Genomic DNA, 22752 nt, shown 5'->3' with positions numbered 1-22752 from the left:
TATCTGCATGTCTCAGTCTCCTTCACATTTGCATCACTCTTCCCCACTGCACCATGTTGAGGACAATTTTTTCAGGTACCCTTCCAGCTGATTAACCTTTTCTACTTTTCTCTGCTGTATTGAAGGCTGTGGCATATTTATTTCTAGACAATGTGCAAAAATCAATTGTATATAGATTAAAAGATCTAAAAGGGAGTAGCAAAGTTCTGAAACCTTTAGAAGAAAATGTAGAAGTACATCATTTTGGCCATTTAGGGAGTTTCTGCTAAATGAGGCACTAAAACTCAAGTTACAGGGAAGTGATTGATAAATTCAGTTCATTGAAATGTTACACTCCTTTGCACTCACAGACACACACACCACATGCACACACACACAGCATGAAATGAAGGCAAGACAGAGTGAAGATGAGAGAAGATAATTGCTTAAGTTATAACCAGGAAAGATTAGTATCCAGAATGTATGGAGAATGCCCACCACTCAATAAGAAAAAGAAAATCATTCGACAGAAAAATGAGGAAAGATGGTAAAGAGGCAGTCTTTAAATGGAGAAAACCAAAAGTGCCAGCAAATAAAGAAATGTTCAACTTCACTAATGTCGACGAAAAATCAGTCAGTTGGTCTAAGGAAGAAATGAAAATTTTATTCAAGCCAAATCAAGGCTGATAACCCAGGAACAACATCTCAGAAAACTCTGAGAACTGCTCTGCTCTTAGGAGTCAAGACAGAGTCATGCAAGTTTTTTAAGACGGAGACTTGTTAAATGATGTGTTGACAGTTGACATGATCCAGATCTAAACGTCATCGTGGCCCCTTTCAAGATCAAGAAGGAATGTTATCTTTAAGGAGCTGTTGTGTTGACCCTGGAGAATGTTGCTCTTCACAGTGGAGCAGGTATTTCTGCCCGTGGGAGGGTTTCAAGGTGCTCACTAGCAAACAGACCCTACAGCAAGGGAAGTGAAGTCACTGAGTCGTGTCGGACTCTTTCTGACCCCATGGACTGTAGCCTACCAGGCTCCTCAGTCCGTGGAATTTTCCAGGCAAGAATACTGCAGTAGGTTGCCATTTCCTTCTCCAGGGGATCTTCCCAACCCAGGGATTGAACCCGGGTCTCCCCCATTGCGGGCAGATGCTTTGCCGTCTGAGCCACCAGGGAAGCCCTGTGGGAGGGTTTGGGTTGATGCCTAATGCAGGTTCACAGAGCAAGTAAGGGGGTGAAAGGAGGCTGAAGACCAGAGACATTTTTTGTGTTTAAATTGTTCTTGTCTTGCCATACAATATGAATTTTATACTAGCAGTCAAGAAAACAGAAGTTCAATCCACAGTGGATCACCATATTCTCGTACCATCTCTGAGTGTTCCTGTGGTCGTCTGCTCAATGCTTTTGTTTTTATCTAAGTTTTACATGAACATAGATTAGAGAATCAAGTCTTTGTGCAATGATTTCTTCCTCAACACAACAATCCTTGCCAGATACCCGATTCCCACTTCCCCAAGATGTGGACTCCTGCCTCATGCTTTTACATTTGCCTTTAAGTCTATAAATGACACCATTTGTTCATTATAGATGACAGTACTTAGATCCTGGAAGATGATGATGAAGTTTCCTGTCATGGCGGCACACCCCACGCAATCTCCTCTCTCCCTCTCCCACCTTCCTCCCCACCTCACACACACATGCATGGTGCACACACAAACACACGTATACACACACGTGCACACACATACATACACACATGTACACACACATGTATGCACACATACATGCACATGCACACACATACACAGATATACATAGATACATACACATACACACACACGTAACACAAGCTCTGTCTGCTCCTCTCCTTCATGTGATTGTGATGAGATCAATATGCATGTGTCTGTTTTCCTTCCTGCCTCCCAGATCTCATTTCCTTCATTTTTTCTCCCTTTCTCTTCGTCCTCCTGAATTAATACCTCTTCAAATCCACATTTTTCACTGCCACGCTAGCGGGTTTGAAGGAGGGTCAGAAAGAAAGAGGTGTTTCACAGACCACCTCCAGCATCTTCATCTCCGTCCTCATGTCTTCATCTGTTTTTGTGTTGTTTACTGTAAGCACAATGCTTCTATCACCCTGACACAGGAAATCTTTCAAAGTGTAAGTGTTTCTGAAATGAATGAATCCATCCCACAATCGGTGTCAACGATCTGCCCCACCCCCAGGCTTAGGGTGGGGCATAGAGTGACCACTGCCTCACTTTCTCCAGGACTCCGGGGGTCCTGGGATGCAGGACTCTCCATGTTAAAACCCGATGATTCTGTTCCTGGTGCTCAGAGGTGAACTGGTTGCAGAGGTGTTACCCCAGCCCGTCCTTGTCACCTAGTTCGTCTGTGGACATTGGTAGCACAACAAGCATTTAACTTTGAACCTAAATATGCACACTTGATTTCACTTTAATTAAAAAAAAATTGTTTTTGGCTGCACCGTGTGTCATGCGGGATCTTAGTTCCTTGACCAGGGATGGAACCCGCACCCCCTGCCGTGGAAGGTGAAGCCTAACCACTGGACTGCCTGGAGGCCACTCTTTTTTTTTTTTGATGAATGAAAGTAAAAGCGTTCTGTTTTTCTTCTCAACACTCTACTAAGGGAAACTCTGCTTCCTTCTACGCCTCTTGATATTCCAGCCTCCAGACGTGTGGGGTTTTCTCTCCTCACCAAGCAGTTTTCCAGTTCTCTGTAGACACTGGATGGATGCACCAGAATTTACCCAGTTCTGACACTGAGAAGGGAATGGCTACCCACTCCAGTGTTCTTGCCTGGAGAATCCCATGGACAGAGAAGCCTGGCGGGCTACAGTCCTGGGGGTCACAAAGAGTCAGACACAACTGAGCAACTAACACTTTTGCTTTCTGACACTCTCTACTCAGAATTAGCAAGACCCCACAAGTTAAGGGCTCAGTCTGACAAGACTGCCCCTGCTCTCGAGATGCTTAGTCACGTGTCTCAGGCTGTCACCTATGCTTCTGACTCTATTTAAGTCAGAGGTTCCCATGACTCCTTCCTCAGTTCAGTTCAGTTCAGTTGCTCAGTCGTGTCCGACCCTTTGCGACCCCATGGACTGGCACATGCCATCCATCCCTGTCCCTCACCAACTCCCGGAGCTTGCTCAAATTCCTGTCGGTGATGCCATCCAACCATCTCATCCTCTGTTGTCCCCTTCTCCTCCTGCCTTCAATCTTTCCCAGCACCAGGGTCTTTTCCAATGAGTCAGTTCTTCGCATCAGGTGGCCAAAGTATTGGAGTTTCAGCTTCAGCATCAGTCCTTCCAATGAACACCCAGGACTGATCTCCTTTAGGATGGACTGGTGGGATCTCCTTGCAGTCCAAGGGACTCTCAAGAGTCTTCTCCAACACCACAATTCAAAAGCATCAATTCTTCGGTGCTCAGCTTTCTTTATAGTCCAACTCTCACATCCATACATGACTACTGGAAAAACCATAGCCTTGACTAGATGGACCTTTGTCAGCAAAGTAATGTCTCTGCTTTTTACTATGCTGTCTAGGTTGGTCATAGCTTTTCTTCCAAGGAACAAGCGTCTTTTTAATTTCATGGCTGCAGTCACCATCTGCAGCAATTTTGGAGCCCCCCCAACTTAAAGTCAGCCACTGTTTCCATTATTTTCCCATCTATTTGCCATGAAGTGATGGGACCGGATGCCATGATCTTAGTTTTCTGAATGTTGAGTTGTAAGGCAATTTTTTCACTCTCCTCTTTCACTTTCATCAAGAAGCTCTTTAGTTCTTCTTTGCTTTCTGCTATAAGAGTGAAACTCCTTCCTCAGGTCTAATAATTTGTTGGAAGGGCTCACAGGACTCAAAAAGCAGTTTACTTCCTAGGTCACTGGTTTACTATAAAGGACACACCTCAGGAGCAGACAGACAGCAGAGATGCACAGGGCAAGGTGGATGAAGGGACACAGAACACCCATGCCCTCTGAGGGTGTTGCAGGAGGAAGTCAATTCTGACTCCATGTTGGAAACTGTTTCTTTGACTTGCTTTTCATTGCTTTTATTATTATAATCATACTCGGTGGTGTGCCTGGAGGACCCTGCTCCTCTCAGTTCAGTTCAGTTCAGTCGCTCAGTCATGTCTGACTCTTTGCGACCCCATGAACCGCAGCACACCAGGCCTCCCTGTCCATCACCAACTCCTGGAGTCCACTCAAACTCATGTCCATCGAGTCGGTGATGCCATCCAGCCATCTCATCCTCTGTCGTCCCCTTCTCCTCCTGCCCTCAATCTTTCCCAGCATCAGGGTCTGCCCCTCTGCTGGGCTGTAAACAAAAGTGTCTTTGTTCGGCTCCTGGAGAGGTAGCTTGTCCCTGCCCACCTGTGAGTAGACGAGATGAACACACCCCTTCCCAAGGCTGGCCATCCCCTTCGAGATTCTTTGCGAGACTGAAGGCCCTTTCGCTTTGCTTCCCGACAGCCCCTCCCTCTCTGCTCTGCCTTGCGACTTTAGTTCCTCGCCGCTTCCCTCCCTCTGATCTATAAAAGAACCTGGCATCCAGGCCCCAATAAGATGGTTATTTTGAGGTGCTAGCCTGCCATCTTCTCGGTCTGCCGGTTCCCCGATTAAAGTCTCTTCTTTGCCTCAACACCTCCTCTCTCAGATTCACCGGCCTGTCATGCGATAAGCAGGGCGAGCTTGGAACTGGTAACAAGGACACCACCCTCCCAACGCCTCCACGTGTTCAGCCACCTGGAAGTTCTCAGAAGCCCATACTGTGGGGGTTTTTATGGGGCTTCATTATGTTACTGAGTCCAAGCTCGCCCTGCTCACCGCACAACAAGCCAATGAATCCAAGAAACGAGGTGTTGAGGGAAGGAAGACTTTAATCGGGGAGCCGGCAGACCGAGAAGATGGCAGGCTAGCGCCTCAAAATAACCATCTTATTGGGGCCTGGATGCCAGGTTCTTTTATGGATCAGAGAGAAAGAAGCAGCGAGGAACTAAAGTCGCAAGGCAGAGCAGAGAGGGAGGGGCAGTGGGGAAGCAAAGTGAAAGGGCCTTCAGTCTCGCAAAGCATCTCCAAGGGGATGGCCAGCCTTGGGAAGGGGTGTGTTCATCTCGTCTACTCACAGGTGGGCAGGGACAAGCTATTTCTCCAGGAGCTGAACAAAGACACTTTAGTTCACAGCCAAGCAGAGGGGCAGGGTCCTCCAGGCAGTTCAGTTCAGTTCAGTTCAGTTGCTCGGTCATGTCCGACTCTTTGCAACCCCGTGGACTGCCACACGCCATCCATCCCTGTCCATCACCAACTCCTGGAGTTTACTCAAACTCATGTCCATTATTATTTTTCTAATGAATAGCAAAAGACACTCTTTTTGCTTTTGTCTTTCTTATCACTTAGGAAACACCAGGGCTTTTAGGAGCTCTGTGCCAGGAAGTGGTGTGAAAACCAAATATATATTTCTTACTATAAATCCCAGCCGTACAACAGGATGACATGATGAAGCTTTAAAAGCAAAAGTTCCCTTCTAGCTGGTTTCTCCATATTGCCTGAAAAAAATCATGAATGAAATAAAGCCTAATGCAGAGTTGTCCACATGGCTCATGCTCAACCACAAGTCAATGCCTGCACACTGGTGGGTTTCTTCTGCGTCTTTTAATCTGAGATTTCTATTTGAAACCATGTCAGTATTGGTTTCAGTCCGCGATAGTCATAATAATGCTGCATAACAAACTACTCCAAAACTCAGTGGTTTAAACACTAATCGTTTTATTTTCTCCCGTATGCCTGTGATTGGTGGGAGATCAGCTGATAATAGTTGGTCTGGGCTTGACCCTAAGCTGCAGGTTGAGTGCAGGTGTACCCCTCTGGTGTTCATCGAGGAATGTAAGCTAAAGAGGCGGCAGTCATTCACCGGGAGGCTCTGCCCGTGGGAGGACAGAAGGCCCAGATGGTAACACACTTCGTAAGCACATCCGAGCCTTTGCTGTAGGCTGGCACACCCACTAACATCCTTTGGAGCAAAACAGTCCCACAGCTAAGTGTCCGGTCAAGAAGCAGAGAATGAGGATCCCTCACTGTAGAATCAAAGCAAGTCACATGATCAGCTTGGCATCAGTGAGACAGAGAAACATCTTCAGGCACGGAGGTGGGGCAGGGAGTGAAGATTCTGGAACGGTAGTCTAACCTCTCTCAGCATCTTTGTACTCACAGCCTGTCTTAATCAGCATGCCCATGGACCTACGGAAGCGCTTTGGTTTTCATTGTTCACGACCATGTTCAGCTCTGTCTTTGAGTGACTTCTCCCACTCTCCCCCCAAAATGAACTTTGCAGTTGCTTCTTAGAATATATTTTGCATCACACCATTCCAAACATACCCTTCCAGTTCTGTGAATTTATCCCTGAGCTGCAATAACAGACAGGAAGACTGAAAATTAATTCTGTGTATAATTTCCATGCTTGTCACACACCTGCCAACACATTAAAGACAGAGGACACTTCCAAATCTCTCGGAGGAGAGTCCAGGGTTCCAAGGCTTGGAGAGGTTCTGGTGACCAATTCACCTGTCAAAGGAAGATCACTCAGGAACAAAATATCCCTGTGTCTGTAGCTTCCAGCTGCCTTTCAGCAGACTCTGCTTCAACTCCTAGTGAAGTCATTCAAGTAAGCAGGGAAATGAAACTATTCCCACTCCAAACTCCAGAATTCCTGGGCACAGTGCAGACTTGTGCCACTCATCCTGCCAGTGTGGAAGAGGTCAGATCACAAGGATTTGGGAAGAAACAGTGTGCTATGATGTGCCACCCAGACAGCCAAGCATGATTCAGAAGAACTTTTAGACTCCTATTTTGATGGTGGTAAGCAGAGAAAAATTTAAAAATTGAGATAGGGTGGTGTGGGTAGGGTATGCACTCGTCAGTGAGTTTTGTTTTTTTAAAATCTTGCATCATGTTTGGTGTTGAGACAACTCATTGGGAAAGACCCTGATGCTCGGAAAGATTGATGGCAAAAGAAGGGGGCAGCAGAGGATGAGTTGATTAGATAGCATCACTGACTCAATGGACATGAAGATGAGCAAAGTCCAGGAGACGGTGGAGGACAGAGGAGCCTGCAGCGCTGCAGTCCCTGGGGTCGCTAAGAGTCTGACACGACTTAACGACTGAACAGCAGCAACAGAATTTGTGTTTGTGAGTTTCCTGAAAAACTACAATAAGACCAGTGAAGTACGTTATGCCTGGGGCACTGTAGGGACCAGGAAATAGAATTTGTGTGCTGCCTCAAATCTTTTGGGGAGGAAGCCTGAGGGTGGATGGAGGTTTCAGAGCGTTCCAGGTGCCCTGTGTGTCATCAAGAATGTCTGGGAGGCTGACTTAGGGTGGGCATATGCCAGTTAAGAAGGGCATGGTAAGGAGCTGGCAATGTGAAGAAAGGGCCAGAACATCCTGACAGAGGAAGCAGGTGATGCAGACCAGGGGAGGAGGTTGCACTTAATTAGAAGGGAAATGGGAAGCCCTTGGGGTTTTCAGCTCAAGCAGTGACGATGGGAACCCTGAGAAGCAGGAGGTGGGCATTTCTCAGCCGCGGGCACCGCCTACCCTCAACATCCATGGACCGGCTCTCAGCTCACTGTTCAATGAACTACTTAATGTTTACCTTTAAATCAAAGTTCACTTATGGTGAAAACTTCAATACTTGCACAACAATACAAATACACTTAATAGCACTGAACTGTACATTTTAATATGGTTTAGACAGGAAATTTTATGTTTTTTGTGTTCTACCACAACAAAAAATTTTAAATGATGGTAAAGATGCTGAGGAAAGATATAGAAAAGAGCAGGCTTGAAACAGAGAACTAAACAAGGTCTCTAAAGAGTCTTACAGCGATTGTCAGATTCTATACAAAAAGAAGTTAGATGGCCTAAGGTAGAAAAACTTCAGAGAAAACAACCAATCTTTAAAGGCTTTTTCATTTGTATATCATCTTTCTTCCCCACTTTTGTAAGCCTATCATAAGTTGAGATTCATTTGCTTATTAGACAATTTTAGAGTGTGTATTTAAATTAAAACTAAAAGGAGGTGATGTAATTTTAAACCAACTCTGCAGTATTTTAATATCTAATATTTTTAATTAATTTTGATTGTCATGAGCAATCAGTTTCACAGGAGAGGAAATAATAAGAATGTTCTATTTGAGTAATCATTTTTAAACGTATTCGATTTAAATGTATTGTGTGAGGGCGGCCTGTAAAGACGACTCTGCCACTTCTGCCCTTTAGACAGGAGTCTGTTCTCCTAAAGCAAAAACCCCTCAAGTCTTTGGTTTGGTCTCAGGGAGTGCGGCTCTGTTTGTATTTTTTCTAGAATGGCGCACGCTGCACACACGGCATGCCGTGTGGCACTGCACACGGGTCGAGGCCTGACGGGCAGGTTCAGCCGCTGTGGACACAACAAGCCAAGTTTAGAGTCAGATGCGTCGCAGGGGCCAGCCCCTGGTCCTTGTCCCACTCACCCAAGAGGGCAGCTGCAAGGGCCAAAAAGGGCCAGTGACTGGGGCTCAGCTGTGGAGTGACCTGTGGTGGGGACCCCAATCAAGGCTGCAGTAAGCAGGTTTATATTCTGTGGGAGCACAGGCCCCAGCGATGAGGAGGGAGGTGGGAGGACTGCTTAAGATCAGATTTGGGGACCCACCCCCTGGTCCTGGGGCTTCCCTGGTGGCTCAGACAATACAGAATGTGCCTACAATATGGGAGACCCAGGTTCCATCCCTGGGTCGGGAAGATCCCCCGGAAAAGGGAACCACAACCCATTCCAGTATTCTTGCCCAGAGAATCCCATGGACAGAAGAAGGACTAACACTTTCACTTCACTTTAACTTTTCCCTGGTCCTGAAGCTAGGGCACAGCTGTGATCCCCAAGGCGGGGTGGGGGGGCCTCAGTGGAAGGAAAAAGGAGGAGCAGACCCGCCACCCCCACAACCTGGGGAGTTATTTTCTCTAGAACATCATCCCATTTTTTAAAAGCGCTGAAAGCAAAGGCAACACTTTACAATTAATAATAATGACTGTTTCCTGTAAGTCTGAGATTAAATCATTTTAAATTTCTCTGAAGGTAGCTGTAACCTTCTCAAGAATGGAGAGATTAAGCTGTCCATATGTTTTCTTTCCTTGTTCCTTATTTCTACTAAATTGGAAAACCTCAACTCAGAACGACCAGGCTCTGACAGTAGCAGGGAGCCCACGGCAACTCTTTCTGATGATTATGCAGGCTCGAGTCAAAAGTAGCCAGGGGCACTGTTATGGAGAGATTCTGCGGTATATGATATATTATATGCAGCGTACATGCAAACTATATCTAACCGTCCCAGAAAATGAGCTCCACCCCTTTGCCAGACACTCAGACGCTGGAAAGTGGGGCCTTCTGGTGCGTGAGGCAGCAGTGAGTGGACTCCCATTTCGCTTGTTTCCTGCGCTTGGGGAATATTCTGGAAATGTTTCATCTCCTTCTGCAGCTTGTGGATGTGATGTGTTCAATGTGTCCAATCCGCGATTCCTTTTTCAACAGTTCTCAGGATGGTTGGTCTTTTTAAGGCATCTATGACTTTTCTCGGAGGAGGCAATGGCACCCCACTCCAGTACTCTTGCCTGGAAAATCCATGGACGGAGGAGCCTGGTAGGCTGCAGTCCATGGGGTCACGAAGAGTCAGACACAACTGAGAGACTTCACTTTCACTTTTCTCTTTCGTGCATTGGAGAAGGAAATGGCAACCCACTCCAGTGTTCTTGCCTGGAGAATCCCAGGGATGGCGGAGCTTGGTGGGCTGCCATCTATGGGGTCGCACAGAGTCGGACACGACTGAAGTGACTTAGCAGCATGACTTTTCTGTCCTGAAATGACAGACCTGGAGTCATCATGATACTAAATAAATACTAAACAGATCCTCAAGGTACTTGAATGAGCCCCCTTGACATCCTAGGAAAGGCCTTTACTTACTGTATCCATGTTGAGAAGTAAAGTCTTATCTCAGTTCACATCTCAAAATCCCTGTGATAGAGTTTTCAGTAATTCATTCAGAATGAAAGATGCCAGCTCAGCAGTTGTGCTCAGTCTCATTATTTGTGATTTTTCCTTCCATAGTGAGACAGGACCAGGGTACAGATGGATGGTCAACTCTTCACGCCAAATAAAGGGGTGGTGTACTGGCAATCCGGGCTTCTTCCCCCGTGGCTCAGCAGTCAAGAATCCGCCTGCAATGCCAGAGATGCAAGTTCAATCCCTGAGTCAGGAAGATCCCCTTGAGAAGGAAATGGCAACCCACTCCAATATTCTTGCCTGGAAAATCCCATGGACAGAGGAGCCTGGGAGGCTACAGTCCGAAAGGTCACAAAGAGTCAGACACGACTGAAGTGACTTAGTATGCCCTGAGTGTGGTATTCAGTACTAATTCTGGGGCTCATTAAGAGGCAATAACTTCGCTTCCTCTGCTGTTGCTCCAGAAAGGGCAGCCTTGAATGATGGAGTTTTCGTCTCCATTTATTAGTAAAATTTCTCAGTTTAGTACTGGCAGGTTTTGTTTCACACTTGTTCCATAAAACTGTCATTTTGCCAGGCGGATCTCTAGATTTTGGGGGTTTTTTTTTAAGAATTGAAATCTTCTTCTGCTTCAGGCTGCTGTTTGACACTCTCACACAAATAATCCCCGAGGCCTGGGGACAGGGGTTCGCGGGTGTGATGAAATCAATTTCTCAGATACTTGAACTTACGTATTTGAACCCTTGCTCATGTTTTTCGGGGGCTTGTACAAAACCCTCATACAAGGCTCACTTTTCCAGACAGATTCGCTTTCCCAGGACTGGCATGGCCCCGTCTTACCGCTGGTTCATGATTGTGAAATGTCCCTCCACTCTGGTCACCATTCTCTGTCTGGACCACTTTCAGGTTAGAATGAACCACTTTTGGAACACCAATGCATTTCTGTGCATCTGGAATAAAGCCTAGCAAATCGTGAAGATAATAAATATAAATTCAGTCAAGGAAATGATTAGAGAGTGAGGATGTCAAAATACAGCCCGGAGACACACTGCCCCTGCTTGCTGGGGGTTCCTTGCCCTGCTCTGGGTGACCTGTGTCTCTTCCAGGGACCTGGGCGCCCCGGGGCTGTGAACCATGCTGGCACATCGGGGAGTGAATGAAGAATGGTGCCCTGGGTCATATCCACCCTGGCACCGCAGTCTCAGTATGTGTCACTGCTTGTCGATCCGTCTCAGGACTTGGCTCCCAGGGGCCCGGGGACCTCCTGATTTGGTAGGTGGGCGCATGACAGCAGGATCTGGGGGATGACCCCAGAAACACTGATTATAGATTCTTGCAACACGAACCCTGAGACTGCTCTTTGGAGGACACGTGTGGTGTGCCACGCAGCCAGGCACTCCTGATCTCATCCGATCCCTGAAGCCGTCGATGCCCATTCTACCAACGTGGAGATGGAGGTGCAGAACAGGAAGCCACTCCCAGCCTCACGAGCTGATCCGTGGCAGAGCCATGCGTGACTCGAAGGCCCACCCAGGTGCCCCCAACTTGTCACAGCCTCGCGAATCTCTACCAGGAAGACAGATTTCATCTCCAGGGACAGAGACCTCTTGGCTCTTTTTTTTCCCAAAGCGCAGAGCTCTTCATGGCAGAGCTTATGTAGCAGAGCCAATCGCTGGATGGGGCTCTTTCTACATCTTGCTGGCAAAACCCAGCTGTTTGCTCATCAGAGGTTCTCCTTTCTGAGTCTGAGTGAGCAGGCAAGGATGGTATGGACACAATGAAGCAGACAGAAAGACAAAGTGTGTGCACGGAGCCAGAAACATAGCGGGCATTCAGAGATGGGAGGCTTAGAGCGGTAAGAAGCATCGTGAACACTTTTATCTCAATATTTTTTTAACTTCTTTATTTGCCAGACGTGCACATCTGCAGTTTTACAAAATGCACAAGCGTGATGCTGTGATGGATGGCAACAATCTAGATACTAGTAAGAGCTGGAATCTACCGAAGGGCCTAAGCGAAACGCTAGAGCAGGAAATGATGAACTGTTAGAAATGAGCTGGAAGAGCACAGGATTCGATGACTATTCATTTGTTCGTATATTTCTTCATTCAATGTATGTTGGCCGATACAAGGGTATATTAACAAACACACCTGATGAAGCCAAAGCCTTTCCTTCTCCGAACTCATATTCCAATAGAGAAGGAGATAATAACCACATAAAATAAATAGGATGAGTTAATAAAACAAGCACACTGAAGGCGATTAAGAGGGCATGTTGGAAAGTGCTGGGGATGGGAGGGGTGGGGAGACACTTTATCTGGAATAGCCGAAATGTCCCTGGCCTTGACTTGAGACCTAAGCACAGAAATATGTGGGGGAATGGTGTGCTGGGTAGCCAGAACAGCAAACTTACCAAGGCCCCAACAACCAGGGTTCAAGTCCCACCCAACCGTCACACCCGACAGCCAGCTGCTCCCATGTGAGAGCAGGCAGAGAGCTCCCCCCACCCAACCCAAGCTGTGAGCCCTTGTCCTCGAAATGAGGGAATGATAACCACCTCAGAAGTCCTACTGCAAGGGCAGAAGAGATGAGTTAGGTAACGAGCTTAGCACAGCCCCTGGTACCATTCTGGTCATTACTTCTCATGTCGGGGAGGGGAGGGATGGCTGTCTTGGTGTGCCAGGTTGGGGTGAAATTCTATTTTTTAAGAGTTATTTTAATACAGATAGTATGCATGAGTGGCATGAACACAGATCAAAGTGCATTGCTCTCTCCATCAAGAAATATTATCCCAGTGTGGGGAAAGAAGAGGGGAACGGATAGTTAGGGAGTCTGAGATGGATATGTATACATTGTTATATTTAAAATGGATAACCAACAAGGTCCTACTGCATAACATAGGGAATTCTGGTCAGTGTTATGTGGCAGCCTGGATGGGAGGGGAGATGGGGGGAGAATGGATACATGTATGTGAATGGCTGAGTCCCTTCACTGTCCACCAGAAACTATCACAACATTGTTAATCAGCTATGTGAGTTGGGCCATAAAGAAGACCAAGTGCCAAGGAATTGATGCCTTCGAACTATGGTGCTGGAGAAGACTCTTGAGAGTCCCTTGGACCACAAGGAGATCAGACTGGTCAATCCTAAAGGAAATCAACCCTGAATATTCATTAGAAGGAGTGATGCTGAAGCGCCAATACTTTGGGGCCACCTGATACAAAGAGCCGACTCGTTGGAAAAGACCCTGATGTTGGGAAAGATTGAAGGCAAAAGAAGAAGGAGGCAGCAGAGGATGAGATGGTTAGATGGCATCACCAACTCAATAGACATGAGCTTGAGCAAACTCCAAGAGAGAGTGGAGGACAGAGGAGCCTGGTGTGCTGCCGTCCATGGGGTCACAAAGAGGCAGACATGACTTAGAGGCTAAACAAGAGCAATTTACATGTAGTTAAGGGCACAGATCTTAAGTGCCACTGACTTGGATGGGTAAATACACCCCGTGAAGCCAACGCCCTGCCAAGGCACAGAATGTTTCTATCGTCTTACCGTGTTCCCTCGTGCATCTGGTCGGTCACTCCCTGGCCTGCCCAGAGGGGACCACCACTCTGATGTCTACCCCATAGATGAGCTCTGCCTGCCTTGGAACTCCTTGTAACGGCATCTTTTATGCATGTGGTTTTTTGTGTCTGGGTTCTTGCTTAGACAAGATTTCGAAGATCCAGTTGCACGTGTCAACAGCTCTTCTCTTTACGGCCAAGTGATGCAGCACTGTGAACAGACCACAGCTCACTTGGCCCCTCACCTGTCTGTGCTGGGCATCACGGGCTTCCCAGGTGGTGCTAGTGATAAAGAACCTGCCTGCCAATTCAGAAGTCATAAGAGACGCGGGTTTGATCTCTGGGCCAGGAAGATCCCCTGGAGAAGGAAATGGCAACTCACTCCAGTATTCTTGCCTGGAGAACCCCATGGACAGAGGAGCCTGGCGGGCTACAGTCCATGGGGTCACAAAGTGTCAGACACGACTGACGCGACTTAGCGGGCACACCCACACCTGCGTGCGGGGCGTCACACAGTGGCACGCTGTAGACAGTCAGGATTCTTTTATTTCCCTTTAAAAGGAGTGAGGTTTTGTTCCTGGTGACATTTAATTTGGGGTCTCTCCCTGATTCCCCCAAGTCTTAAGGCTTTCTCAGAAAAGGTCTGGACTTGTCCTCAGGTGCTGCCTTTCTGGAGTCTTGGCTGGGTGAGTGCCCGGGGTCTTGGGCAAGGCTGCACTACTATGACAGGTTGGAATGCCCCCAGGTGCCAGCTCCATGACCCCCGCACCCGGCAGTGACTCTTTGCTGGGCCTTGTAGCCTCTTGCCCAGCACAGTCCCCTGGGTGTCCACCCAGAGACCCAAGGGGCCCAGTGCACGTTTCTGGGGGTCCTTTTCTACACTCAGCCCCTCTTTAGTAACATGCTCCACACCTCAAAGGCCCCCAGTCCTAGTCTATTTCTTTTACACAAGACCCTGCTCTTTGTTCAGGGCCTCCTTTCTGTGCCAGTTTGGCGAGCGGCCCAGGCGGAAAGCTGGGGCGGCTGGAGCTCACCTTCCACGTTGCCCTGTTAAGCTGCCACCCGAGGTCCAGAAACCACAGCTCCTGTATCTCTTCAGTCATCTGCTGGTGCATGTGGGGGCGTAAGGCTGATACTCATCGCCCCGTCAAGTCCCGCTTGCCCATTTTTATGGCCCAGCTGGAATGTCCATTTCTTGGGAAAAATGTTCTCAGACAGCCCGAAGCACGGTCTGCACTGTCCTTTGTTCTCCCAAGGCATCTGGAGATCGCCTGTCAGGTACGCGCTGTACACAGATAAACCTGTCTTTGCAAACCCGCAGCTCCACTGGGCTGGATGCTCCTCAAGGCAAGAACTGCGTCTAGTGCTTGGCTGAGAATGTGGCCTGTTAAGGGGTGCTCCGTGGACTTTCTTAGACACCCCACGGACCCCCGAGTTTATTTTAAGTGCAGACTCAGCCCCAAACTCTAGGGGCTGACACCTGTTAGAATCGGAATGGTTGCTGATCCCTCAGGGACAAGCCAGGCATGAAGGCTGCCCCGGCCCTTTTTACGGAGTCTGGTCAGGCGACCAGATCTGTGTCTCCAGCTTACTCTTACTTCCCCAGGGAAGGAGGCCTCGGCCCCTGGGAGGAAGGTCAGCACTCACATCACCATCCATGGAGAGTGACGTGAGGACTGCCGGGCTCAGGGCTGGGTGCCTGCTCTGGACTTAAGAGTCCCGGGCTGAGCCTGGCATTTCATTCTGGGCCATTCTCAAGGGGAGGGCAAGCCTGATAAATGGCATCTACTGGAGACTTTCTATGAGTGTTTGTTGAATGAATAAATGACCTTCACTGCTATATGACCCAGACTGGGGCACACCACTGCCCCCTGCCCCATTGCAACCATCTCCCCATCACCAGGGGAGGGAAGGGCTCAGAGCTGCTGGCAGGGTCTCTGGGGTCCTCTTGGGCTCAGCCCTGACCCAGGTCCCAGCTCGGACCTCACTGCATGCAAAGGCCATGTGCCCCCAGCCTGGGTCTCCCCACTTCTCACCCGTTCTCCACGGAGCAGCAAGAGGCACCCTTCAGAAGCCCACCTCGACCACACCAGGCCTCTGCTTTCAGGTCTCCAGGGACTCTGCGCAACGTTGAGCTTGACTGACTCAAGGACACCCCACCCCACGACCGGGCCCCTGCTGACCTCATCTCATCTCCGGCCATTGCGCCCACCCCTCCTGGACCTCACTGTGTCTCTTCGGGGGCAGGGGGTATCTCACACATGCTGGTCTGTAGACCTCTCTCTCACCCCCTGCCCTCTCTCTCAGGGTCTCAGGAGGGCCCAGGACACTGAGAAGGGGGTGTCCTGTGGGTGGGTGGGCTCGGGTCCCTGCCCATCAGTGTCCCCCATGATGGAACCCGGGTGCTGGCCGAGTAGAAGCCCCCCCAGGAGATGCTGGCTCTGCGTCCAGGTGACCCCACACTCACCCGTGTCATCCCACTCCTTCAAGGGCCACACCAGCACAGGGGACCCCTCTGGTCCTGCTCAGGGTGTGTGTGAACGGGTCCCCTCTTCAGCCCACTGCTAGAAACCCATGACCTTGCTGTGCATCAGGGCCTCTGTCTTAAGGACCCAGAAATGGGGTGGGGGGGCAGAGAGCCCAATCACAAATCGAAATATCTCCAGTTACCCTCTCACCCCATTGACCTGAGATGCTCCGGACCCACACGCCCTCCAGCTCAGCTCATGCTGTTCCCATGTTCTCTTGGCCAGTTGGTGAACTCCTATTCAACACTCAAAATCCAGCTCCCATGCCCCACCCCCACAATGGCTGGTTCCCCATTTCTTCCTGCATCATGGCACACCCAGTGCAGCCCCCCACCCCCACGACAGCTGGTTCCCCATTTCTTCCTGCATCATGGCACGCCCGGTGCAGCCCTAGGATGGATGGCAGATGTGGATGGGTCCCCACCGGGTGGCCTCCTTGAGGGCAAGGGCCGCCCTGGTCACCTCTGTGTCCCCAGGCCTGGAGCTGAAAGCACATCCCTGACCCATGGAGAACGGCATGCTCCACAGCACACTGCCTCTCTCCATCCTCCCGACACCCTTCCCAGGAGGAGGGCTGTCATCTCGCCCACCCGGGGAACTGAGACGCAGGTGGGCGGGGGACAGAGCTGGGATTCCAACCAGTCTGATTGATTCTGAAGACGAGGCACGTTCTCCAAACCCAGCAGCCCGAGAAACATCTGCCGAACCATTTGCTGAATCATTTTCTAATTGTTTCCCTCTCCACAGAGGAAAAGCTGCTACCAAAGAAGATGCTGATCCAGAACACAACAGTTACGTCCCGTCAGCCCAGGGTGGGCCTTTCTAGAATGTGCTGTGTGGTTATTACCCGCTGGGGTGATAATGCTGTCGGGTGCCTTGCCCCTAGAAACAGGTGCGACCCTAAGTCACAGCCAGGTGTGGCCGCCCCCAGCTCAGTCTCAGCAGCTGAGAGCGTTGGTGCTGGAGTCAGACAGACCTGTGCCCCCAGCCCGGCCTCCTTCCAGCACTGTGACCTCAGGGTCCCCTCTGATGGGTGTTACACTGACCCCCTCAGAGCCCTGTAATCATGATCAGAATGTATGTCCAGCACCAGTAGGTGCTCAATTACGTAAGCTTCATCAGTGCAGAAGGCAGTGGATCACCACCCAAACCCTCCCTCGGGGGGCTGGCATTCACTGCTGCAGCCCCTCATGGCCCCTAGCTAGCTGCATCTCCCTAGGCACTGACTTGGCAGAAGGGCGCCTCCTTGCCAACATCATCACCAGGGAAAGCCTGCATCCCATGACTGGTCAGTGCTTGGATGTGAAGGATTGGCCCCCAGGCCTCAGTTCAGGCTGTGTCTGCAGGGCTTCCTGGTTTGGGACTCCCTGTGCCAGGTGAGGTCTCCACCAGCTCCATCACAGACCAACCTCTCACTCTGTCTGCTCCTACATCCTTCCAGCTCCGACCAGAGCTGTTCCCCATCAAGCCCCTACCCACAGGAGCCCAGCCCAAGGAAGTAGTTTATTTATTATCATTCAGGTCCTTCTCATAGCTTCATGGCAAATAGATGGGGGAAAAGTGGAAACAATGACACATTGTCTTTTCTTGGGCTCCAGAATCACTGTGGACGGTGAGTGTAGCCATGACATTAAAAGATGCTTGCTCTTTGGAAGAAAAGCTATGACAAACCTAGACAGCATATTAAAAAGCAGAGACATCACTTTGCCCACAAAGGTCCATACAGTCAAAGCTAGTCATGTACGGATGTGAGAGCAGGACTGTGAAGAGGGCTGAGCACCGAAGAATAGGTGTTTTCAAATTGTGGTGCTGAAGAAAACTCTTGAGCGTCCCCTGGACCTCAAGTCAATCTTAAAGGAGATCAGTCCTGAATACTCTTTGGAAGAACTGATGCTGAAGCTGAAGCTCCAATCCTTTGGCCACCTGATGCGAAGAACTGACTCATTTGAAAAGACCCTAATGTTGGGAAAGATTGAGGGCAATAAGAGAAGGGGACAACAGAGGATGAGACGGTTGGATGGCATCACCAACTCAACTCATCACCACCTCTGGACATGAGCCTGAGCAAACTCCAGGAGATAGTGAAGGCCAGGGAAGCCCGGCATACAGCAGTCCATGGGGTTGTAAAGAGTCAGACACGACTGAGCGAGTGAACAACAACAAGGTCCTTCCACTTGTCAACCCAGAGGCGTCGCGTCCCTGACGGGGGGAGTGTGATTCGAAGCACACACTCTATCGGGCAGGTTTCACTGCAATTAAACAAAGCTGATTCTTTGCAGCAAGAAATATCATTTCTTGTTCTCCTTCACAGAAGCTATGGTTCAGCTGAAATGGACTCTGCATGTCTCCTCATTCTGGAACTGAGGGGGAGGGACAGCCACTGTCCAGGACAAGACGTGCTGTCCTCCTGGTGGGGGTGGAGGTGCAGATAGGGGAGAGCAAACCAGTGGAGCACATTTAAGCTACCATCCAGGCAGGGCATGCTCCATCAGCCAAGCCCCCAGGACAGGGAAAGGCTCAGCTCCCGCAGCAGGGCAGTGTGGGAAGGTGAGGAGGGGACCCGTGTATGGCTTCATACACATAGACCTCACCATCAGAATCCAACCCGGAAATATACTATGATGCTGTCTTTACCATCGTCATTGTCATCAGTGATGACATCATCATCCTTACCTAGCAACCTATCAGAGATGGAAAAAGATCATTTACAGTGCTGGCTGGGGCTGTAGGTCAGCCTGGTGCACTTTTCATAGGACATAACTTGGTCAGTCTCTCTGGAGGGCAGCTCAGCATTGTGTTCTGAAGCCACAGGAAAATACCCAGATCACTCGCCAGATATTAGCTTTCCGGGAATTGAATCAGGTGGGGGCATGCATATTCCCACGTATTCCCGTAGGAGGGACATTGTAACCAGGTTATCTGGAGTTAAGCCGCCGCGGGACTTTTCAGTCTCCTTTCCCACCCTTGGCCCCTGCCATGCTTTCTTGCGGTTGGCACCAGCTTTTCTACTTCACTGACCCCAGACTTAGTCATGAGGCTGGTTTGCGCCCTGAAATGCAGACAAAAGTGACTGTACTCGGGGGGGGTGCAGGCCACAGCCCTAGGAGGCATCACGTGATCCCCCCCCCGCCCCCCACCCTCAGCAGAGACGTCTCAGGTGGTCCTGCTCCTTCCTCCTGGGCTCTCAATAAGAAGAGATTGAAATCTGAACGAACCACAGCCCAGAGACCAGCCTCACCCTGGCTGAAAGCCACTGAGAGGCTTGGGCTTCTTGTTACGCAGCGTTATTATGGCAAAAGCTGACTAATAAAATGTGAGGGATTTTAACATTTTTTTATTTACTTATTTACTTTTGGCTGTGCTTCTTCACTGCTGCGTGGTCTTTTCTCTAGTTGAGGCGAGCGGGGGCCACTGTTGAGTGCGGACTTCTCGCTGCAGTGGCTTCTCTTGTTTTGAGCCTTGGGCTCCAGGGCGTCCTGGCTTCGGTCTTGTAGTTCCTGGGCTCTAGAGCGCAGGCTCAGGAGTTGTGGCACATGGGCTTAGTTGCTCTGCGGCCCGTGGGATCCTCCTGGATCAGGGACTGAAGCCATGCATCGATCGGCAGGTGGACTCTCCACCACGGAGCCACCAGGGAAGTCCAGAATAGGGGAAATTTTTAAACAGCATAGGAAGGGTAGAAAACTTATTTCAAATGCTTACTGTGCTCCGGGCACTTGGCAAGTGCTTGACAAGTAACTCAGCTCATTCTCAAAGCAATCTTGTGTGGTCTGTGCAATTTGTGAGCCTAGCTTACAGATGAGAAAACTGAAGCTCCCAAGAGGTTAAACAGCTTGTCTGTGATTAATCACCAGTACCCAGTGGGGCCCAGACCTGAACCCACATGGCTTGGCCCTTGTGCCCCTCTGTTTATTGACACCAGTAACAGAGACCTGATACATAAGACATCAAGTATCCAGGTAACCAACTGTTTGCATCCATGAGAAAGACATAGATGCATAATTTAAATGACCAGGTCTCACCCTTTCCTTCTGCTGGAACTCCCACTTGGAGGGCATGCGTGTACCTCCCCAGCCCCACCCTCGTGAGCACACCCACCTGGCCGGGTGTGGCCTGCACTTCTTGTCACATGATCACTACCCCCACCCCCTCGTGTCCACCTAAACAAGCTCCACAGCGCATCTGTGTCTGACAGTGACCCGGAACCCTCTCTGATTGCTGGAAAGGGTAACAGAGCTTCCAAAGCGCTAATGCTTAAACTAACCACAGGTGCGAACCACTCGCAAGCCTTCAGCTAATGGCGAAGAATGTCATTCTGAAGGGTGTTGTTTCCTGATGCACAGAAAAAGCTGTGGGAGGGTATGGGAGGCCAGGGGAGAGATCCCCAAAGTGGAAGACAGGAAGGAAGTAGGGAAGGAAGGAAGGAAGAATGGAAACAGAAAGAAAACAAAACCCTGGCACGTTGGGTCCCCTTGTCTGTGCTGGCCTCACGTATGAGTATGGAAGAGGAGCAGAGGGGAGCATCAACCCATTGTACAGACACAGAAACTGAGGCTCAGAGAGGGGAAATGACTTGTCCAAGGACCCACAACAAGAAGGGGACAGAGCAGGATTCATACATAGTCCTTTGCAACTCCAGAAGTCATGTGTGTGTGCACATGCATGTGTGGGGTTTTCTTTGTCCATGTCAAGGTGAACACGTTTCTTACGGCTGCTTCAAACCCCCTCTGGACCGTGGGGGAAGAGTACCAACATATTCGATAAATAAAGGCATGAGAATGTCTGGAGTCATACACCAGCTGTCTGGGGCCCAACGTTTAGGCAGAACTCAGAGCTTCCACTCTCCCCTGATGCCAGAGTATGATCTCCTGTCTTCAGCAAAAAGCCCCAGATGTCAAAATCTGATTTTAATTAGCAGAACCTTTGGGTGCACATGGAGCTGGGATCCATCTGGGCCACAGGAGGCGACAGCTGTTTATTAACTCAACAGCCAGAGGCAAGTGTGGCCGGGGCCCCTCGCACTTCCACTCCCAGGGGGTGTGCCTTCCCGGAAGCGGAAGTAGCCGAGCTCCCTGCACCCCCGCCCCCAGGACCTTGCAGGCAGTAGCATCAGCTGGCCGTGGGGCACGCCGGGGCCCTCAGTGCTCAAGACGGGCACTGACAAAGGCAGCGTGTTGCTGCGGGCGGGGATCCATACCTGCGCTCCCATCACCACCTCAAAGTTGGGCACGATTTCATCAGTGTTCCTCTTGGTGGCCCTTTTGAAGAACCCAATTATCCCAGCCCTGGTCCAGGTGGTACCTTGGCCTCCTGAACCCCCAGGCTTGTTAGAAGCATCTGACAGCGGCTTGTCACCCAGCAGCTGCCGGTGTCTGAGCAGGCGATCAAAGACACTCCTTTTCAATGCAATTAGAAGGTCGTCACCAGCAGGATTTGAAATCTCTGCCTGTCAAGAATTTGCATTCATGCTGTTATTTCCTCTAGCTGGTCTCCACTGGGGAGCAGGGGGTTGAATCTATGAGCAAGCTCTCCAGATGATTCACAGGATATTAATCTTGACTAGCATTTGCAGGCCCTGCTCAAAGCTCTGTACACGCGTCACTTACCTCTCCCACAACGCCAACAGGTAAGTGTGGCTCCTTGCTCCCTTCTCGCTTACAAAGAAACTGAGGCACAGAGAGCAGAAGTCTCGCGTCCAGTGTTGCTTGTCTAGTAAGCGGCAGAACAAGGGTTTGAACGCTGGTGATGGTGGCTAGTGGTAGAGAACTCGACTGCCGATGCAGGAGGCATAAGAGATGCAGGCTCGACCCCTAGGACCAGAAGACCCCCTGGAGGAGGGCATGGCCACCCACTCCAGAGTTCTTGCCTGGAGAATGCCCGTGGACAGAGGAACCTGGTGGGCTACAGTCCACAGGGTCGCAAAGAGTCAGACATGACTAAATTGACTTAGCATGCACAAATTCAGACCCTAGAACGCAAGGGCAACCAGGATGTGCCCTCGGACCTTTGCACCTGCCACTTCTGTCTCCACTGGTCCAGCAGGCTAACCTGCTCAGCCCCACAACTCAGTTCAGACCTGACATCTTCTAGAGAGGCTTCCAGAAGGTCCCAGGAGATTGGTGTGCCCCACCCTCAACCTTCTATGTCCACCCGCCCAGCCCCATCCAGCCTGGTTCATCCCTGTGTATCTAGGGCAGAAGGTCAGAATGAGTGTGGAGGGAAGGAAGGATGGCGCCATCATACAATACCCACAGATGCGATGCTCTCAGAGCTGAGCAGCCATCGGCCACCGACTGATTCCACCCCAGCCGCAGCTCCTAAACAGAGCCTCCAAGCTACCCTGACCAGGCAGGACTGTCCTCTGAAGAACAATGACAAGAATGGCAGGAGTTCCCCTCAGGGGACCACCTACTGCATGCAGACCCCATTCCCATGGGTCTGATGTGCCAAGTCACCCCATGAGATGGGCAGGACCACTGTCCCTAGGTTACAGATAGCAGTGGAGACACAGAGGGGTTAAGTCACCTACTGGGAGAAACTAGATCCCAGCCCTGCCAGGCAAGCTGTCAGAGCCTCCTCCTTCCCTGCAGCCCAGCCGCCCAGCCCTGCCCAGGCCCAGCTCTTGCCGACCCAGCCC

The sequence above is a fragment of the Bubalus kerabau genome, chromosome 1 (assembly GCF_029407905.1).
Source record: "Bubalus kerabau isolate K-KA32 ecotype Philippines breed swamp buffalo chromosome 1, PCC_UOA_SB_1v2, whole genome shotgun sequence".
NCBI classification, from domain to species: Eukaryota; Metazoa; Chordata; class Mammalia; order Artiodactyla; family Bovidae; genus Bubalus; species Bubalus kerabau.
The sequence above is the reverse complement of the archived record's forward strand: the minus strand, read 5'-3'. Positions refer to the sequence as shown.